Here is a 16,439-nt window from a genome sequence, read left to right as displayed (position 1 = left end):
ACATTACATATATTTAAATCTAAAAGGCATGTTAGAATGGTATTAAGATGATGAACCAAGAACACCTAATCCCACTAAAACTACATAAATCCTAAAAAAACAGAGAGAAATAAGAGGTAACAGCTATGAAGATTTGGGAAGCTGAAAAATAAGCAGGACCGGCCAGACACGATGGCTCACGCCTGTAATCCCTACACTTTGGGAGGCCAAAGTGGGCAGACCACTCAAGGCCATGAGTTCCAGACCAGCCTGACCAACATGGCAAAACCCCATCTCTACTAAAAATACATAAATCAGCCAGGCATGGTGGCACACCTGTAGTCCCAGCTACTCAGGGAGGCTCAGGCAAAAGAATCACTTGAACCTGGGAGGTGGAGGATGCAGTGATCCGAGATTGAGCTACTGCACTCCAGCCTAGGCGACTGAGTGAGACTCTGTCTCAAAAAAAATAAGTAAATAAATAAGCAGGACCAGTTGTAACTAACGTAGCAATCCCTAACACACAAAATTCCAAGCTGCAGTGGTGACAAGAACCAATCCTATTTACCTGGCAGAAATCTGAAAATCATAGGAAGTAAAAGAACCAAGCACCTTTGAAAATCAGAGTGAAGGGAGCAGAGAGAAGGATAAAATGGCCAAAATAGTGACAGCTGTTTAAGAAGCAGAACGATATCTTAGATGCTTTTACCAAACACATTTAACAGTGACTATCTGTTCCTCCCAACCTTAACAAAAGTCTGAAGACAACATCTGCAGTTAAAAATGAGAGTACCTGGCCGGGCACGGTGGCTCACACCTGTAATCCCAGCACTTTGGGAGGCCAAGGCAGGTGGATCACCTGAAGTCAGGAGTTCAGGACCAGCTTGGCCAACATGGCAAAACCCTGTCTCTACTAAAAATACAAAAATTAGCCGGGCGTGGTGGCACACATCTGTCATCCCAGGTACTCAGGAGGCTGAGACAGGAGAATCCCTTGGCCTGGGAGGCAGAGGTTGCAGTGAGCCAAGATCGTGCCAGTGCACTCCGGCCTGAGCAACAGAGTAAGACTCTGTCTTAAAAAAAATAAAAACAAAACCTGAGAGTACCATATCAAAAAGAGAAGGACTAAGTCCTGACTGCAGAGATCCCTAGTCCTCTTCATGAATCTCCCAGAGTGCTGGCAATCAGAGCCTATTTCTCTATTTATAAAAATGGAAGACTATTCCCTGAGGGTGTCTGACCAGCACAAGACATAAGACCTAAGGTCTCTGGAGAACGCTCCCAAAATGGCTGACCCAGATCAGCCTAAAGGGAAGTTTCAAACTGTCAAATTTAGATAAGGCAATGAACTTTTTAATCTTCCACATCACATTATGCAGTTAGCTAAGGAAGGCAATTGAGAAAAGTTTCCAACATGACAGAGACCAAAAGAAAATGAAAACAAAAAAAATACATGAAGCAATAGACTATGCAGGAAAAAGAAAACTTCAAAAAAAATCAATATATGCAGACAAAATGTTACATTCTTGAGTCAAGAATAGAATGCTATAGAAAAGGAATTAAAATTAAGAACATGATAGAAAAATATGAAAAACTCAATAGAAGGACTGGATGATAAAGTTGAAGAAACCAACCTTAGCAAAAAGACAAAATTATAAATCAGAAGAAAAGATACAATTGGAGTATCAATCCAAATATTCAAATTGGAATGACACACACACACACACACACACAAAGACATCACCAATGAAATCATTTAAGAAAACTTTCCAGAGTTGAAGGGCAAGAATTTCCAGACCAAAAGAGCCCAAAGCATGCCAGCAGACTGTAATAAACAGATCCACACAAGGGCAGGTTCCATTGAAATTCCATAAGACTAAAGACTAATAACCAATTCTACAAGCTTCCACTGAGAGGAGAAATCAGAAATCAGAATGGTTTCAGATTTCTCAGTGGTGATAACAGTAGGAAGAAGATAATGGAGCAGTGTCTTTAAAATTCTGAAGGCAAAGAATTTCAACCTAGAGTTCTATACCCAGCCAAACTATCAATCAAGCATGAAAACATAGAACGACCTTTTTCAAATACGCATTGTCTTTAAAACCTGTATCTCCCATGCACCCTTTCTCAAAAAGCTACTAGAGAATGTGTAGCTTTCTACAGGCAGGGAGAATTCTAAGAATTCTCCTGCCAAGGACAGAATAAGTCAATAAAAAGACATAGCATTTGGAAAACAAGGGTCCTAGAAGACAGGTGAAGGAAATCTTCACTGATGGTTGTATTAGTTTATTCTTGCATTGCTATAAAGAAATACTTGAAAATGGGTAATTTATTAAGAAAAGAGGTTTAATTGGCTCACAATTCTGCTGGCTGTACAGGAAGTACAGTGTATCTGCTCGGGTTCTCAGGGTGGGAGGCTCAGGAAATTTACAAACGTGATGGAAGGCAAAGGGGGAGCATGCACATCACATGGCAGAGGCGAGAACAAGAGAAAAAGGAGAGGTGCTACACACTATTTAAATGACCAGATCTCACAAGAACTCACTCACTATTGTGGAGGACAGTACCAAGGGGGATGGTGCTAAACAATTCATGAAAAATCCAGCCCATGACCCAATTATCTCCCACCAGGCCCCACCTCCAACATAGAGGATTATGATTTAACATTAGATTTGGGTGGGGATACAGATCCAAACTACATCAATGGTGAATAAAATTCTAAGGATGACAACTGTATACAAGATATAGTGAGCAACTAAGCCACACAGGAGCAATGACACTCAAGAACTAAACATGAGTCAAGATTTTTGCTGCCACCATACCTGAGGAAATGTGTCTTATAAATTAAGTCTTTTAAATAAATATCAAAAGATTATTAGTAATTGTACCAAATCGTCTTAACTATTGCTATTTACATGGAAGAGACTCATGGATGCAGGCCTCCTGGTATAAAGCTGACATCATGAATCAACAACTGTCATAACTGTATCAAGGGAATGGGTCATGATTTTCATGATTATGTTGTACAAACCAGTCAATTCTGTGTAAGTAGGTTGCTTAACGCGAGATCAAAAAAAAACAAGAATTACCTAAGACTAAATGAATGATTTAATTGTGGTTAATATTTTATTTTAAATGGTCATAAGAGAACAATACTTTCTTCTCAATCTATCTCAAATCCCCAACTTAAGGTATACTTTATAGAAATAGTAATATCTTTCTCCCTCAGAGATCAGGGGGAAAAATATCTTGTGAAAGGTTTTAATATAGGTTATAAGCTAAAGAAGCCACCAAAAACATTTTATGAATGATTCTGTAGAAAAATACTGAATATAGGGCCGGGCATGGTAACTCACGCCTGTAATCCCAGCACCTTGGGAGGCTGACGCAGGCGGATCACCTGAGGTCGGGAGTTGGAGACCAGCCTGGCCAACATGGCAAAACTCCGTCTCTATTAAAAATACAAAAATTAGCTGGGCGTGGTGGCATGTGCCTGTAATCCCAGCCACTCGGAAGGCTGATGCAGGAGAATCGCTTGAACCCTGAAGGCAGAGGTTGCAGTGAGCCAAGATCATGCCACCGCGCTCCAGCCTGGGCGAGAAGAGGGAAAAAAACAAAAAGCCAACCCCCCCGCCCACACCGCCGGGGAATAAAAAAAAAGACAAAAAAAAAAAAAAAAAAAAAAAAAAAAAAAAAAGAAAAATACTGAATATATTGTTCAGCCTTGTCCAGAAACTGCTTAGAACAATGATTAAATACTGTATAAAGTATCATAACTCAATCTTTTTACTTTTTATGACTCAGTTTACACAGTTTCAATAAGAATCTGTTATCCTGCCTACCAGGATAAAATTGGGTAAGTCAGACCAGGCACGGTGGCTTATGCCTGTAATCCCAGCACTTTGGGAGGCTGAGGCAGGTGGATCACCTGAGGTGATCCTCTTGAGGTCAGGAGTTCGAGACCAGCCTGACCAACAGGGTGAAACCCTGTCTCTACTAAAAATAGAAAAATAAGCTTGGTGTGGTGGTGGGTGCCTGTAATCCCAGCTACTCAGGAGGCTGAGGCAGCAGAATCACTTGAACCCAGAAGGCAGAGATTGGAGTGAGCAAAGTTCGTGCCATTGCACTCCAACGTGGGTGACAGAGCGAGACTCTGTCAAAAAAAAATAGAAAGAAAGAAAGGCCGGGCACGGTGGCTCACGAGGTCAGGAGATTGAGACCATCCTGGCTAACACGGTGAAATCCCGTCTCTACTAAAAATACAAAAAATTAGCCAGGCATGGTGGCTGGTGCCTGTAGTCCCAGCTACTCGGGAGGCTGAGGCAGGAGAATGGCGTGAACCTGGGAGGCAGAGCTTGCAGTGAGCAGAGATCTCGCCACTGCACTCTAGCCTGGGCGACACAGCAAGACAACGTCTCAAAAAAAAAAAAAAAAATTGGATAAATCAAATTTGTAACCATAACCACATTGGAAATGTGAAATTTAAAAATGAATTTCGGGCTGGGCTCAGTGGCTCACGTCTATAACCACGGCACTTTGGGAGGCCGAAGCGGGCAGATCACTTGAGGTCAGGAGTTCGAGACTAGCCTGGCCAACATGGTGAAACCCCGTCTCCACTAAAAATACACAAATTAGCAGGGCGTGATGGTGCATGCCTGCAATCCCAGCTACTCGGAAGGCTGAAACACAAGAATTGCCTGAGTCTGGGAGGTAGAGGTTGCACTGAGCCAAGATCATGCCACTGCATTCCAGCCTGGGCAACAGAGCAAGACACTGTCTCAAAAAACAAACAAACAAACAAATAAATAAACACAAATTTCCTTTAATTAGGTATGACAGAGAACAAAAATTGCATCTTATTTTTTTTTTTGAGATGGAGTCTCGTTCTGTCACCCATGCTGTAGTGTAGTGGTGCAATCTTGGCTCACTGCAACCTCTGCCTTCCGGGTTCAAATAATTCTCCTGCCTCAGCCTCCCAAGGATTGCATCTTAAATATAGAAATCATGCCTACTAAATCTTCACAAGAAATCAATTTAGTATCTCTTCTATAGCTTATAGATTCCAAGCTTTGAAGGGAATAAAGAATAGTATTTCCCAAAAAAACAGGAAAACTGACAAACGTGGGAATCTCAGAGAACCCCAAGATACCCTACAATTATAGGTACTGCAGATGAAAGCTCATTGAGATAAGTCAGATGACTCGGTTTCTGGTAGTGGAGACAAGCTAATAAATAAATAAGTCAATTATAGCATCCAATTATAGCTTCACAAAACATCCATACAGAGGTTAACTCTTACCTTCTTATCAAATGGACATAGTTTTGTTAAGCACACAATAGGGATGTCTTTCTATATTATAAATCAACACCTCATTAGACCTATGTGAATCAAATGGCTAAAGAAAACATGAAAATATACCAAATCAGAAAATCATTTAACAAACTTTATGGCCAAATCTGTGCCTTAAGAGGCTGGACCTTGATTCAAGGAAGGGCTATGGATGAAAAATGATACTTTGTCTCAATTTTGAGTGAGTATGTCCAGCAGATCTTTTTAAAGGAGGGCAAGGAGTAATCCTATGTGGAATTAGTGCCCAAAATAAATGCCTTCATCCCTAACTTTGCCAATGATGAATGCTGCCGAACCTTGCAGATATGACAATCAATGTGAGAAAATGGCTGCTTTTTCACCAGGAAGATGTTTACCGTAAATTTAGTGAATTTAGTAATCTTGTGGGGTTTTTTCCTTTAAATACCCATTTGTTTTTTAATGAGTCAGTCCTAAAACTGGTCTCCATCACAAACCTTTACAAGTAAACTACTTTCTTAAACGTTTATTTACCTTACTAATGAGTGGTAATATGAAACCGACCTTTCCAAGTTACTTTTTAAATGCATTTAAATTCTAGCTCCAGAAATCAAGAATATTATTTTCTATAAACCTCCCTGTATTGCAGGGCTCCCTGCACATAGTTGCTTCTTAATAAATATTCATGAGTGACTAATTGATTCACCAATTGATTAAAGCTAGAGATATGTGTGAGGCACAGATGCTAAGCATTTTATATACCTAATCGTATTTAACCCTCACAATGCTACCATGTAGGTGGTAACTCCACATTTTAAAGATAAAGAACACTGAGAGGAGACACTAATTGCCCAGGTCCCAATACAAAACTACTGTTCTTTCCACTTCACTGTATAACTAACTGATTTTAGGAAAATTCTTTGTCTTCTCTTTTGTTCTTCTTTTCTTTCTTCATTTATTTATTTATTTTTATCTTTCAGTGTTTAAATCATTTAAAGTAAGTTTGGTGGGGGAAGAGGATTATACAAACCTAAAATGCAAAATAATTATATCATTCCATCTTTTCCTCAAACCCTTATTAATTTATATACATAGGTTCTTCACAGTCATATTTTAGAAACTTTTTATTAATAAGCAACTGGTTCTTAATGGATGACATTGAAAACTGTTTTTCCTAAAACCAACTATTTATAATTTTTCATACGTAACGTGCCTGTCAAATCTTCCCATGACAATTTATCATGTGGGTATTTGCCATTTGAGTAAATTATATGTTTGATTAAAAAAAAAAAGTTCTGACATCTGTGGATAATGAGTTAAATAAAAGAAAATAATTAGAATATCTTATTCCCTTTTATTTTCACCTCTACCTAAAACGAAGGAATTCTATTCTTTCAATAAGCAAGTATTTATTGGATATTAAGGGGGGCATGGTGGAAAGCAATCTTATAGTTTTAATAGTGGTCTTATCATACCTTATTAGAAAGAATTTGTCTCAAAAAATTGTCAGATATATCAATAAGATATGATTCCTAACCCCAGGAAGCTTATAAAGTACTACACAAAAAACAAATAACTATAAACATAAAAGTGGAAAGGAATAAATGCCTTTAAAAAATATATGAAGTAAAGCAAAGAGAAATTAGAGAATTTCCAGCTGAGAGCAATATTGGTGCCATGGCAACTATGACTTTTATTCACAAAAACCAAGGATTTGTATCACAGAGCTATTAAGAGTTCTCCTAACACACTACCTTCCTTTCTGGCCTCGAGATTTTGAACATACTATTTATTCTCTTTACTAGTATTATCTGTCGAATTTATCCCTTAAAATACAACTCCCGTAAAATCTCCTTGATCTCCTTCCAACACTCTCACCACTTTCTGTACTCTACAAAAATATCTATTGTTTTACTTGTCATATTCTGTAGAAAGCTACTTTTAACTATTTACTTATTAATCAGGTAAGTTTTGCCTATATGCAGAGAATTTACAACCACAATCTTTTTACCTGTGTATATTACAAGGCCCTTAGAAGTCACATTTTCGGCCAGGCACAGTGGCTCACACCTGTAATCCCAACATTTTGGGAGGCCAAGAGGGGAGGATTGCTTGAGCCCAGGAGTTCAAGACCAGCCTGGGCAACATGGCAAGACCCCCACCTCCACAAAAAAAAAAAAAAAAAAAAAAATTACAAAATTAGCTGGGCTTGGTGGCATGTGCCTGTAGTCCAAGCTACCTAGGAGGCTGAGTCAGGAGGAACCCTTGAGCCCAGGAGGTCAAGGTTACAGTGAGCCATGATCACACCACTGCACTCCAGCCTGAGTGACAGAGTGAGACCCTAGTCTCAATTAAAAAAAAAAAAAAAGTCACATTTTCCATCACGGAAAATGCATATTTTATACATATAAACAGAGAAAAAAATAATCTGGATAAAATAATGCAAACATAAACTATTCAAACAATTGTCACTCGATTCATCTACAGTCCTTTCGAATTAAGCAAGTTAACGTGTAAAGTTCAAAAATACTACACTGAGTTTTAAAAATTAGAAGTTCTAATTCTTGCAAAACTAATCATAATGTTTTCAACAGCAAGCAGAGGGGGGAAGAATTCTATCAAATATAAATATTTATAATAACTGGGACCCCAGCCACAAATCATGAACACAAAACCCCCCAAAATACCATTTCAGTGGAAAATATACAGAGTTATACTATAACTGAACCTAAATCTTAAAACAGAGAAATAGTTTTCAGTACCAAATTATGAAGTACTTTGAGACCACTTCTCCCAATTCCTTATATAGCAGAAAATGCTATTCATTAATATTCATTTATCTTTTATAAAATTCTCTAGTTTTAGCTAAGTATATGATTATCCAGCTAGATATATTTCCCAGACTTCCTTTCCCAGCTAAATATGTCCCAATGACTAAACGATCACACATAAACCATGAGTCAAAGTGCTATGTGCCACTTCCATATCATGCTCTCAAAAGAAAGAGTATGCACTCCCATTGTTCTTTCTTCCTTGCCTCTGGCTACCAAAACTAGAGAGTAATCATGTTTCACCTAGTGATGGAAGCCATATGTTAAGGCAAAACCAGTTATAAACTCTAAACAGTCTTTGTATGACTACATGAGAAAAAAACACGTGTCATCTTTAAACAACAGGAATGGAGTCTCCTATACTGTGGCAGCTTAGTTTTTACTCTAATGGAATTCACTTCTGACATTTACTACCTAAAAGGAAATAAAAGAGTTCAAAAGCAGTCCCTCTTTTCCCTTACATGCTTTTTCCTATGACAATCTATCTAGTAAGAGTAACAGGGCAGATATACATCTAAGGCTCCAAAGCCTTAGCTGGGAATGAGTTGCAGCAGTCAAGTCATTCTTTATTGTTCCATCAAACTCTTTCTCCTGGTCCTCAAAACAGCAGATTCCCTTTCCATCTTTTAGCTTTATCCTACAAAATGGTAGGCATTATTATTGAGAATTACTGAACCAAAGAAAGTTCCTTTTACAGCTTTGACAGTTCTGAGGACAACTATTCTAACATACAAATCAAATTTCTTATTAGAATGTTCAAGTGCCAAGAGTGATGGACACGTAATTTCTAGGTACCAAACCAGATAATATTTCCCCAAAGTAGCATAGGGCTATACAAACAACAAAGAAAGGGAGAACGGATCATATATAGTAACACATTATGGCATTACTACCTCACATCACCATCATACAAAGGGATCCTCTCTCCTAAATACAGCTAGTTACTACCAGTTATTGGATATAAAAGAACACAAAATGTTTCTTATAATATTCTGAGCAATGGAAAACTGCAGACATGAATAAGTGCATATTTCTGATGGCAAAGTTAGTAAGTCATCTTCATTTCCCAGATTCTCATATTCATATAGGTCCAACTATAAAGACTCTCAGGAAGGTAATAACTGTTCCCTCAGGCCTCTGGCATTTTTTTTTTGAAAAGTGGCTGAGGTACCTGAGTCATCCTCTTAAAGATTCTAAACTCCAAATGATCGAAATTTAAAATTGAAACATTCACATCATATAAACAAGCACTAGTAGCCCTGATCTACTTATTCTTAACTGAAAATGCTCCCCAGCACTCACTGTCTCCAACACAAAATGGTTTCCACCATACAAGCTGAATCATCTATAAAAAGTTTAATTTTCTTTGTTTTCAACAAATTAAAATGCCTGGAGGAGCCCCTGATTTACTCTGTGGCTGGCAGGACAATCTGAGAAAGAACATGGCAAAGTAATGTTTAAATACTATTGGCCTCTCTAATAAAATATAAGGTCAAACAAGCAAGAATTTTAAAAGAGAGTTCCACTAAAGGATAGGTAATTTCTAAGTACTCTAGGAAAGTGACAAGGACTGTGGTCTCTGAAGCTAATTAATGACATTAAGGTAATCTGTTTAAATAATGCTAAAACATCACTAATTTTTCAATCAATAATATGCCCCACAACTGTTAGAAACTCAAAGGCAGGAACTTTATTCTCAAGCTTCTTTATACATGTGACTCCCTTGAAAAACTAGGTATGCAGCCAATGCATAAATTTTCCATAGGCCTCAAAACTTAAAAGAAAAAATTATAATAGAAATCCTTCTAAACTAAATCACACGCTCATTTCTCTTCTGAAATAGGTTAAATATAACAATATTCTCTATGATTCAGAATCATTAATAAAATCATCAATTAATAATGAACATTCTATAACTACTGATTCAGCTCTGGGAATACTGATTCCCAAACTAGCCTCATAACTAAGTTTATAAATTATTGCTTCTAACACTAGAAATACAACCCTCCTTTACTATCATGATGCTGGATATCATTTCTTGCCCCTACCAAAATGCATTTCTCAAGTAGCACTTCTAATTTTTTACTCCTCATCTGTTACAGTCTAGAAAACAAGAATAATAGTAAACCAGAACTAGAAAAAGTTCTCAACTTTCACAAAAAAGTGAAATATCTAAGCTGTTATAAGCAGTGTTGCTTGAAAAAGACCCAAAGGCAGGGATTTTTCATTAAAAAAGATAAACTGCTTAAGAAAGGCCAATAATATCTTAATATTTTATATCCATTTTCTAGATTTATTTTCATAAAGCCAATAATATTTTATCATTTGAGTTCTATATTTCCGTGATTTCTTCTTTTCATTCCTCCACTAATTTACAAGTTTAGTTCAATAAAAAGGATATTTTGGCAATAAACTGATGCCTGAATCAATTATTTAAAAGATATAAAGTAGAATTACAGCTGAAATACATCCTTATTAATCAAGATAATCTTTTTCAATGTAATCAGCATAAAAAAAGAAATTTAATGGAAAATAAATTTATTCTAATAATTAGGGAAATATCCTTATCAGAAAATATAATAATTTAGTGATACCAAGGAAACTAAAATAAAAAATTTGTTATCTTTATTATGAGATTAAGCCTCACCTGGCCAGAAAAGGAATAAGGTACCTTTTCAAATTCCTCCATTAAAAAAAAAAAAAATTGTCTGTGTTTAACAAAAAAGGATTTTGATTTCGAATACTGTACAATACTTTATTTTGCGACTTATTTTTCCCACATCTAACTTTATACTGATACTACTTTTATGTCATCATGTCCTAAGGCAGATTAAAAACAGAAATATAACCTTATATTGTCTCCTAATTCATCCCTACTAAAACTATAGCTGCACCAAGAAAACATCCTCCTGAAAAGTCACAGATACCACAAATTCTCCCAGAGTTCCTAGGAAATAGTACTTTTTGGTAGTCTACAGTAAGTGTGTAATACTTATGAATTAAAAAAAAATAGTACAAGGTTATAAATTCACCCAATGTAAATTTAATGGAATTGTAACCAAAACCATTAGCTGGCTTTTTTTTCTTAATTAACCAAATGAACCTAAAGTTGATCTGCAAAAACAGTCAAAATTAGCTATGAAAATTGTAAAATAGAATTGTGAGTGGGTATTGGATTTTATATAGGATATAGCACTACAAACACATATTTAAATTGTGTACTGTCCTACAGCAAATAAAACAATGCAATAATGCTCTAAGAATAAGGCCCAGATACAGTCATTGTCAACCTCTGTTTAAACTTTATATTATATATTCTTTTGAGAAGCTAATGAAAGCTATCACTTTTTCCCCAGAAAAACGCACATATGAGGCCAGGCGCAGTGGCTCACACCTGTAATCCCAGCACTTTGGTAGGCCGAGGCAGGCGGATCACCTGAGGTAGGAAGTTCGAGCCAGCCTGACCAATATGGAGAAACCTCGTCTCTACTAAAAGTACAAAATTAGCCAGGCGTAGTGGCACATTCCTGTAATCCCAGCTACTCGGGAGGCTGAGGCAGGAGAATCATTTGAAACTGGGAGGCGGAGGTTGCGGTGAGCTCAGAGCGTGCCATTGCACTCCAGCCTGGGCAACAAGGGCGAAACTCCATCTCAAAAAAAAAAAAAAAAAATTCACGTACGCAGACTTACATAAAATTCTGCATATCAAGGGATCGGTGGAACCCCTAGAGGACAATGGACCCCAGGTTAAATATTCCTACTATATGAATCAGAATTGTTTGCTTAAATCTAGCTCATAAGTTAGCAATCAAAGCAGTAAGAAATGGATCAAGTCTATGGAAACTAGATATCTGGAAAAAACGGAAACTAGCAACTTATCTTAAAACACAATATGTCAAAACACAGATATGTCCACATAGATGTAAAAGTATTTTTTAAGTTTATTAAAACTTCCAGAAAAAGTTCTAGTAAAAAATTAACAAAACACACGAACAAGGCTGTGCACGGTAGTTCACACCTGTAATTCCAGCACTGTGGGAGGCCAAGGCAGGCAGATCACCTCAGGTCAGGAGTTCAAGACCAGCCTGGCCAACATCGGGAAACCCCGTCTCTACTAAAAGCAGGGCGTGGTGGTGCATGCCTGTAATCCCAGCTACTTGGAAGGCTCAGGCAGGAGAATTGCTGGAACCCAAGAGGCAGAGGTTACAGTGAGCCGAAATCACACCATCGCACTCCAGCCTGTGAGACAGAGCTAGACTCCACCTCAAAAAACAATAATAATAAAATAAAATACAATATAAACATACAATTCACCTCACAACAGGCAATATTTTCTGGGCAGACAAGTGCTGTAGAAATCACAAAGGAAAAAGGAAAGGCAGTACAGGCTGGTGGCTCATGCTTGTAATCTCAGCACTTTGGGAGGCTGAAGTGGGAAACTCTCTTGACCCCTGGAGTTCACGACCAGCCTGGACAACATAATGAAACTTTGTTTATTAAAAAAATAATAATAATAATTAGTGGGGTGTGATATCCTTCACCAATAGTCTCAGTTACTCCCGAGGTGGGAGAATTGCTTGAACCTGGGAGGTCGAGGCTGCAGTGGGCAAAGACCGCTGCCACTGAACTTCAGCATGCGCAGCACAGCAAGATCCTATCTCAAAAAAAAAAAAAAGGGGGGGGCAGTACATTTTACTACATAAAAATGCAAAACTTCTTAACATATACAATCATAAACCATTTAAAATGTAATTTTAAAATTACTGTGACAAATATTAAAAACTAAGGACCCCAAAGCCGTAAGTAGCTGTTACTAACAAATAAGAAAAACAGTAACACTCACCATAGAAAAATACACAAAAAGTCAAACAGCTAATTCACAGAAAATGAAAGAAATGCATATATAAAACAATAACAAATTCAACTTCACTAGTTATCAAAAAAAGTTAATGAGCTACTATTTTTCACCCATCTAATTGACGGTGGTATTGAATATGATAAAAAATGCTTTTCAAAAAACAGTTTTTATCAATTTTGCAAATTACTTTAAAAGTCCTTTGAAAGTAATTTCAGAGAAATATTCTGAGGTATAGTACAAGAACGTTCACTGTAGCATTATTTTTAATAGAGAAATGAGCAACAAGCAAAACAGGAAACAAAGAAATGAAAGGTTTAATAAGTCACAGTACATTCTTCTTAGAGATAACAATATGTAACCATTTAAAAACGTGTTTAAAAAGAACATTTGATCATGTGGGATATAATAAAGTATCATGTAGCCATTTAAAAACATATTTTAGAAGAATAATGAAATGGGAAAATACTCATAACATTAAAAGAGTAGAAATGAAATTATGGTACCAATGAAAAACTAATTAATAAATAAACATTTATAGATTGCTCAACCATGGAAAAGTGAAGTCACAAATCACCAATACCTTTACAGTGGTTATTTCTAAGCATTGTTAATTAATTTTCAACATTTTCCAAATGTTCTATAATGAATAAGTTTAAAAATATTTAAATAAATTTATCACATATGCAAATCCTAATTTAAAGAAAAAACAGTTCTAATTGTTTAATAATTCAAACCTGTCTTTTCTAAACTACATATAAATTTTTAAATTTACAAAACTACAAAGATTTTAAATAACTTCAGTAACTTGGTATTCATTCCTGGAGTAACCTAGTCTTAATATTTATATATGTTGGATATGTGTCAAAATTTTGTGGCATCATAACCACCAAACTAAACTTCTAAAATATACTTGTTATCGACAAAGTACTAATAAACAAATAGTTGTTTAGGCAATTAATTAATCTTATTAAGTTTATATGATTATATCTGCCCTGTAAGAAACATGACAGCAAAATTGTCCCACCAATAAATATGTTCTTCATATTCAAAAGTATTTTCAAATACCTCTTACTACCTTCAATATTAACCTAAGAAGCAATCATCTGTATATTCAAATGAAAACACACGCTTAAATATATACACCAAAGTATTTCATTTTTCTGGAAATGTAAAGTGTACCATGCCCTAAGATCAAAGTTCTCTTGTTAACCTAAATATTTATGTGTATTTTCAACTCGAAAATGCCTGAAATAGCATGTGGTAGAAAGGGGCTACTAGGTAACCACTCCAGAAACATAAAAGGGAGAAAATTACACAACTGCCCTCTAAATATACTTCTGTGTAGAAGACCTCAGAGATCCAAGAATTACATCAGGTCAAATATTCTGTTGAGAAAAAAAGCATCTTTCCTACATACATTCTATCTCACAGGTGACGTCATTTAAAAATCCACCAACCAAAAGTATTACTTTCAATTACATCTAGTTAATATTTACTAATGGTATTTGTTTCAGGCAATAAAAATTTCCCTAAATTAGCCAAGATTATAAAGCAAGAGGCACGTCTTCATTTGACAGTAGACTGATTCAAACTTAAAGAGTTATAACCAACCAAGAAACCAGTTATATACATGAACCACAGATGAAGTCTATGGAAAACATTTGCCAAGTTTCTTTGCTTAGTAAGAAAGAATTTGCACAACGGGAGAATCATATCAAATCTTATATAACTTCCCCCAATTGTGTTACATAAGATTTAACTATAGTTGACACTACAATTTTAAACTAAAATAATCAGTAGCATATTTGTAATTACCTTCCCTAAAAAACTATTAATAAAACCAAGAGCACACTTACAATTAAAAAATCAAACACAGCTGTATCTTACATACATGTATATAGTACAGTATTTAAAACAAAAAAACAGATTTTTTAAAATTAATGGTCCACTTTCCTCAAAGAGGCCTCAGGGCAATGGATGTTCTTTCTAGAACTGTTCATCAGAAAAGTTTACCAAATGTTACAGCTTACATATCATAGCAAACAAAACTGCTAAGAAAATGAGTTGATTAATTTAAAAAGTAACAATAATGATCTAGCTGAAGCAGTAATGAACAAGTCACCTAAGGAATTTAAAACACGTAAAATTAAAATGCCCAGAAACATACAAACTGATTAAAATTAAAACTTTATTTACTTAGGATCAAATATTGAAAACCAAAATAATCCTCAGATTGAGATTTCATTTTCGATTATACTGTAATTTCTTCCACTATTCCCCTTCCCCCAATATTCCCAAAACTAAAATTGTTTGTTTTGTAAACATTCCACACACCCATAACAGAACAGGTAAAAATAGGGTTAAAAATGTATTTGCAAATATGCAGTTCAAATAAATGCACTTCCCGTGAGAACACCACTAGGTGCTGATCTTTACCACCCTAAATATAAACCTGAATCCAGTAATGCTTTAAAACTGAAATTATAATCAAGAACCACAAATGACAATCATTTTTACAGAAAATTAAGTCCACAGTTTTTCAAAAAATCGAAAAAACAAAGAAGAGCTTGAGGTCGGCCCAGGAGTACAACATTAGAGAAATGTTTTTCTTGAAAAATGTGAGAATTTAAGGTCAACACAAAGAAACCCCTCAAGAACGAGGAAAATTAAATCTAGAACCCAAATGGCGTCCAACAAGAACATTAGATCTTGAAAATGAATATTGCGCTTGCGCAGCCACCGCCCCGCCAGCTGCACAACTGCAGCTAGAGCCCGACCCCGCAAGATCACGTGCTCCCATGCAGCGCCGCCCGCAGCTCCGCAACCGCGCAGGCGCAGACACAACTCCCGCAGCCGCCATAATGCGGTCTTGACTATTCAGAAATACAATAGTAATTTAAGAAAATGTGGTTTTAACAGCCCCTGGGATTCACATATACCTTTTGGGGCGGAAGCTGAGGGAGGGGGAACCAAGTTCCTTCCTACAGAGCCGTTCCGCGCAGCCGTCCCGGACGTTGCCGCCTCAGCTTTTCGCGCGCTTCAGTCGCCGCGCCGCCGCTGCCACCGCCGCCACCGCCGCCGCCTCCGCAGATTCAAAAACAAACCCGCTTCTCCCTTGCACGCGCCGGGGCCGTTATGCAAATTAATGTGGGCGGGGCTCGGGGCTCGTGATATGTACCCCGCCCACTGTGCTATCAGCCAATAAGCTCAAGGACTAGCCATTCCCCATGCAAATTCTGGTTTTTTATTTGAATGAGGGACATTGGCCCCGCCTCCTGCGTGGAAAAGAGAAGGAAGCCCGAGGTGGTGGCGCTGCGTCTCTCAGTTGCACTGTGAGGTGTGTTTTTTGAGTGGAGCTTCCTCAATCAATAAGTAGCACTTTGTGAGCGCCCTCTATGAGGCTTGGAAAAGAAAGAAGGAAGGAGGTAGGTGAGAGTTAAAGAGCAGAGGGAAAGATTTTCAA

The 16,439-nt window shown here is 36.9% G+C and overlaps 1 protein-coding gene across 1 annotated transcript in view; it reads right to left on the bottom strand.

The window, feature by feature from the left end:
* Positions 1 to 16,096, bottom strand: part of ATF7IP (activating transcription factor 7 interacting protein) — a 150,300-nt gene extending 134,204 nt beyond the window's left edge. The window contains exon 1 of the mRNA XM_032159690.2: positions 15,916 to 16,096. The gene's annotated coding sequence lies outside the window, so the exon portion shown is untranslated. The remainder of the gene's footprint in view (positions 1 to 15,915) is intronic.
* Between the last annotated feature and the right edge of the window lie 343 nt (positions 16,097 to 16,439).

Source organism: Hylobates moloch, unplaced genomic scaffold (assembly GCF_009828535.3).
Source record: "Hylobates moloch isolate HMO894 unplaced genomic scaffold, HMol_V3 SCAFFOLD_8, whole genome shotgun sequence".
NCBI lineage: Eukaryota > Metazoa > Chordata > Mammalia > Primates > Hylobatidae > Hylobates > Hylobates moloch.
Note: the sequence above shows the minus strand (reverse complement) of the source record. Positions and strands in the feature narration are given on the sequence as shown.